Source organism: Pocillopora damicornis, chromosome 2 (assembly GCF_964200805.1).
Source record: "Pocillopora damicornis chromosome 2, jaPocDami1.2, whole genome shotgun sequence".
Lineage (NCBI taxonomy): Eukaryota > Metazoa > Cnidaria > Anthozoa > Scleractinia > Pocilloporidae > Pocillopora > Pocillopora damicornis.
The window spans coordinates 33,029,268-33,035,465 of record NC_142671.1 but is presented as its reverse complement, the minus strand read 5'-3'; positions in this window follow the sequence as shown (position 1 = coordinate 33,035,465).

The window sequence follows — 6,198 nt, the reverse complement described above, 5'->3', positions numbered from 1 at the left end:
TCAAATCCTATATCCCAACTGTTCAAATGATAATAGAAATCCTATTGGGATTATTATGAATCCCTCTGTTTAAAAAGGAAATGGTAAGACGGATGCCAATTACGTTATGTTCATCTAATTTTGTACGACCATATCATCACCCAAACCGAAGTCATAATAACAATCTCAAAATATTTTTAACAAGTTTACTTTCCTTATTAAGTCACAGTTTTATAGTTAACCAAAAATCCGATTTCAATCGTTTCTAATACCATTTAAATTCACCTTTAACGGAGCCTTTCCCCTAACGCAAGCAATCATTAGAAAAAAGATAATCAATTCGGAATTTTTTTTCATACAATGAATGCTCTAAATAAACATTCTCACCTCCCCCTCCCACTTTGAGGACACTTGGTAAGGTCAGACAGCGATATTTTGTTTATTACACTTCAATCAGTTACAAACAGTATATTGTCAAAACAAAGGTTCTCTTCTTTGCGCAAGTTTAAGCTGTGTATTTGTAAAAAATAATAATTTCTTTGGAGTTGCCGATGTAAAATAATACAAAAAAAGCATTGATCGTCGCAGGCAAGCTGCAATTTTACCAATAGCAGAAAAGAAGACAGAGAAAAATTCAGGCTCGTGACGGGATTTGAACCCAGGCCACTCGGAACACTACTGCCAACTGAGCCACACAAATAAACGTCAACTCTCCCGCCCTTATGCCTATTTACTTTGATAGGACACTCCATAGCCCTTTAATTTTTGCTTCAGTTATATTCTGATCATTGTCCTTCAAAGATTTTTTTAAGTGCGTATAACAAAACATTTAAAAAAATTTATTGTCGAAGCGAAGGCTCATTTTTCTACGCGACTTTTCGATATGAATTTGTAACGAAATAAGTTTCTTTTGAATTATGGATTAAAATCAAATGTAGACATGATCCTCGCCGACTGCAGAAAAGTTGACTGTCAAAAACAAATTAAGGCTCGGACGGGATTCGAACCCATGCCACCCAGATACTAATTGGGCGATGCTACAAACTGAGCTTCAAAACCACACGTTATGATTGAGGAAAATTTTGGAAGAACTTATGCATTTTGCAATGAGATAAATCAAATAGAGCCATGACAAACGCAGGGGAGCTAAAATTTTGGCAATTACAGAACAGTCCGGAAAAAAAGGAGAAAAAGGCTCGTTCTTTGACCTCAGTAAGAGTTACCTCGCTCCCAACGTGGGAGGAGTCGAAGAATCTGGAAACAATTTTGCTTTTATTATTATTTTTTTTATTTTTATTTTTCAACACTTTAGGTGTATTAAAAGGTGTTCGAGTTTATTTATTTGATAAAAATTTCCCTACGGAACTGTGATCTGCGTTCTCATTTTTCGTTTACCCGCCAAAGTTGCTAGGTTATTTTGGAAAACTAATGAAGCTGAATAGTGAGAGATCAGAGATGTCTGTAACGTATTGAATAGCAACTATAATTATGCATCCTCTGGAAATTTTCATAATATAAAGCCGATTGAAGTTGCGGTCTCGAGTAAGAACTTTGCACCTTATGCTACCTTGTCTCTCCCACTAATGCATTCACAAAAAGCATTGAATTGCGGTGTGAAATAATTCTATCCTTAAAAAGAAAACAGCTTGGTTTAAAAAGAGTTAGTAGTCACCTCTTCTAAATCTGGCCTCTACTTTTGTGGTAATTCCATATTCGAGTAAAACGCGATCAAAAATTGACACGTTTAGCGTGCTCTATTAGCTATTAGTTAAAAATGCATGCAGATGAAAGACTGCATGCGCGCAACACGGAAACTACGTGTCCTACACGCACTTGCCAGTCTGACTGTGAGATGCGTGTAAATTACTCGAATTAAGTCAACTACATCTCATTAAATGTGTTGACTCAGACAATTAGCTTCAAAATTATTCGTAAGATTTTTGACCAGCGTCAGCCAGTAACTGCACTTTGCTGGGTTTCTTATTAATGAAAAATGCGAGTATCAAAATATTAACTTGCACTGCTTCCGCTTTTCTTCAAACAGTTTCTTCCAATTGCCACGAGTTCACTTGAATTTTTGAATTTAATGATCATAAAATGGAGTTTTTGAAATAAAAGCAAACCAAAATTGTAAAGTGCCCCACCCATCACAACCATTAAACAAATCGCACAATATTGTGAGTCGCCGGGCTTCCCATTTCATTGGTATGCACCACTTGTAGTTACTTAACATATTTTTTATGTCAGATTAAGTGCGCCAGACCAATTGAAGAAAAGTTGACTAAAACAAAAAATTCAGGCTCGGACGAGATTCGAACCCATGCCATTTCAAGACTAATAGTGGAAAAAAATATACCTAATTTTCTGTTTGGTTTTCTTGGACCTTAGCACTAAGAAAACAAATAATAGATGCGGACTTTTTTTGCCGTACATTTCCAATACGCATCGCTAGATTCCCATGGGAAACGTAGTTTTCCGATAAAACAGGCAGAATTATATTCTTAAAGCCATAAAGCGAAACAGCTTAAGCAAATGAAGCAAGCGTGGTGCATGGCTAAATATGCCTCGTTTTTTTTAAGCCATGGAGCGGAACAGCCCATATCAAACGCGAATGACTTGAAAGATATCTCGTTCTTCAGACACGGAATGCTTCAAATATCGTTTTTCAAGCCTTAAAAAAAAAAAAAACTTAACACAAAAATATGAAGTACAGTATACGGGATATATGCCTCGTTCTTAAAGTCCTGAACCATTAAACAGCCCATTTCAAGCGCGAATGACTTAAAAGATGCTTCGTTCTTCAAGCGCGGAATACTTCAAATCTCGTTCTTTAAGCCTTAAAAAAAAAACACACTTAACACAGAAATATGAAGTACAGTATACGGGAAATATGCCTCGTTCTGAAAGCCCTGACGGAAAACAGCCCATAAACAGAAATATGAAATTGCACAAAGTCAGTTACCAGAGATCACTCTCTCAAATTATGTCTTCATTTTCCTGCATTTCTTTTATTTTACTGACAATCGACATGTCGAGTAGTTCGAGAATTAAATAGTTTCCGTCGAGTTACTCTTCCGAGTCAGCTGAGTGAAAGTTATTGCATAAAAAAAATAAATAAATAAAATAAAAACGTTCATTTTCTTCATTTGGTCAATTTCACAGAATTCCGTCCATTCTGCATACGCTACTAGTCTATTTCAAGAGGGGAAATTTGTCAAAATCGTATTGCGTCTTTTTAACCTCTCGAGTTCGCGCCCCTTTACGTCCTGGCTTTGTTTCGGTTATTTATCTCCTCTGAATGTTTCATGATAAGAAACTGACTCCTTTATAATTATTTCCTTAAACCATACGATAAAAAAGCGTTCGAACACAGAGTTGAGTTGAAATAGAGTTTGCTTGTGCGGTCTTGCAGCCGAGTTTTAGTCAAGTAACCATTAAATCAGTACCTTTTTTTCGGTTTATCGAATTGACGATCGCGTCAAATTTATCACTACCCTACATCACTCAAGGGCATCGTTTCATACTGCCCAGAAGCCCAGTGCGTTCGGGATTGCCTTCGTCTGTATTTTTCTGAACAGACTTCTTATTTCAGTGCAGATCGGTTTTGCGCACTGGAGTAAATTGGTAAGTTAAAGGGAAGGATAGACCTCAAAAATTGAGAATACCAATAAAAAGGATTGGAAAAATTGCTACAAGGTAAGCCCTGAAAATGTTTGTCATTAGTGCCCGATGATTTCCGAGGGTAAAGATCAGAATTCAGATTCCGATGATTTTGAAAACGATCGATACACCAAAAAGTGTAAGCCAGCACCTTGAGTAAGATTTTATTTCAAAAGTTGTAGAATGAACTAAAAAGTTGCGTGAACATTGTAAAAACGCTAAGGAAAGAAAAGCCCATGTTAATAAAATTGCCCCATGGATCTGTGATCTGCGTTCTCAGTTTTCGTCTACCTGCCAACATCGCTTGGTTATTTTGGAAAACTAATGAAGCTGAATGGTGGGAGATCAATGATGTATGGCAACTATATGTATCCTTTGGAACTTTTGATAATGAAAAGCCGATCAGTGTAGCCATCTTGAGTGAGAACTTTCCATCTTATTCTATCTTGTCTCTAAACTTGCCCTTTTTTCGGTTTGCGTGACACTTATGCATTCATTTTAGTCGTAAGTGAAGCGATGTGCGTTTTCTCTGGGGAGACCGATTTTTGAGCTTTCAGCGCAAAAACCATGCATTGAATAAGGATGTAGAATAATTCTTTAAAAAACAGCTTGGTTAATAAACAGATTTAGTAGTCCCCGCTCTTCTCACTCTGGTCTATACTTTTTTGGTAATTCTATATTCGAGTAGAAATTTACACTATTTGCGAGCTTTACTAGCTCCATGACTAAATGATTAGTTTAAAATGCATGCAGTTAGAAGGCTGCTCGCGCGCAACACGCAAACTGCGTGTCATTACACGCACCTGCACGTGTGAGTTTGAAAAACGTTTAAATTACACAAATCATTTAACTAACTCAGTATACACATTAAACGTGTGTACTGAGACAATTGGATTCACAATTTTTCGTTAGATTTTTGACGAGCACGAGCATATATAACTGCACTTTGATGGGTCTCTTACGAATTAGAAATGCGAGTATCAAGACTTAAAAGATTAACTTGCACTGCTTCCGCTTTTCTTCGAACAGTTTCTTCCGATTGCCACGAGTTCACTCGAAGATTTGAATTTAATGATCATAAAATGGAATTTTTTAATTAAAAACAAACCAAAATTGTGGAGCACTCCCCCCGATCAAAATCATTAAACAAATCGCACAATATTGTGAGTCGCCGGGCTTCTCGATTCATTGGTATGCACCACTTGCAGCTACTCAGCATATTTTTAATGTCAGATTAAGTACGTCAGACCACAATTCTCTAATTGTACCAAGTGTTTAAATATCTTTTCGAAGTTTGCAATTTAAAAGCTCTGCATGGCAGACATTTCCTGGACAGAAAAAGATCAGCCGTACAAGGAAGAAAAGAAAATCCTCTCGCCTCTCCAATGGGAAAACAACGAGAAAACTACATTCATAACAACAGCATAAACTGCAGACAAGAAGTTAAATGATCACCTAAATTATAGCTTTATTCGTCTCTTTTGGATTTTGGATTCCTCCAGTACCTTAGGATGTTGTAGTCATCTAATCTTTAATAAATTTTTAAATTGATTTACGGTAGTCTAAACGGTAAGCTTTTAAAATGTATCTAGTGTTGGATAACCTTGACCGAACTCTAATATATAAATATACTTTTTAATAAAAATGGTCAAACGAACAACTCCAAATTATGTGTTGTTCAGAATCACAAAATTGACTTATCATCACGGTTCTGAAGTTTACCAGAAATCCAATCTCAATTGTCGTATATATCAAGACTGGTCAGAGGAATACAATCTACCATCGCGACAGCGAAAAAGCAAGAAAATCCTCTGAACACGGCCCAGAAAATAGCAAGCGAAAGTTCAACCAAACAAGACGAAGAAGCGACAACGGAAGAAGTGCTAGGGTCGATTGCCATATATACAGAAAAAGAAATAAATACCGTCAATCGTGATGTTACACTTTCAGTGCTTTCGCTTGGACACTTCATTTCTTTCAGTTTTGCCACCAAAGAGGTAAAAGGTGCAACTTATTTTCTTTCTCGCTATTCGCTAACGCAATGACAGTTCTGACAGGCGAATTTGAAATGGCTTTCTGGGGCGCGCGCACAGGATGAAAACAAATAATATTATTACTGTTTTCTTTTTTTTTTATTTTTATTCTATTATGCGATTCAAGGAAAATCCATTTCCAGACTCGTGAATTCGGCGTTAAATTGCACTTGAAAACTGTTATCGCGCTCATCACTTCGCGATATCGGTTTTCGCGTGTAATTTAACGCGGAATTCCCTCGTCAGGCAATAAATTTTCCTACAAAATTGATTTAAGGTAGCCTAAACGGTGAGCACTTAAATATTCACCTAGTTTTTTTATAACCTTCTCTAACTCGGCGTTAAATTGCACTTGAAAACCGTTATCGCACTCATCGCTTCGCGATATCGGTTTTCGCGTGCAATTTAACGTGGAATTCCCTCGTTAAATAAAAAGCGGAACCGGAAACGCTTTTACATCTCATTTTGTATGCAAAACAGAAAGACTTTGACGTCATGTGTCAAAAACTCAGTCAAGCGTATCAAA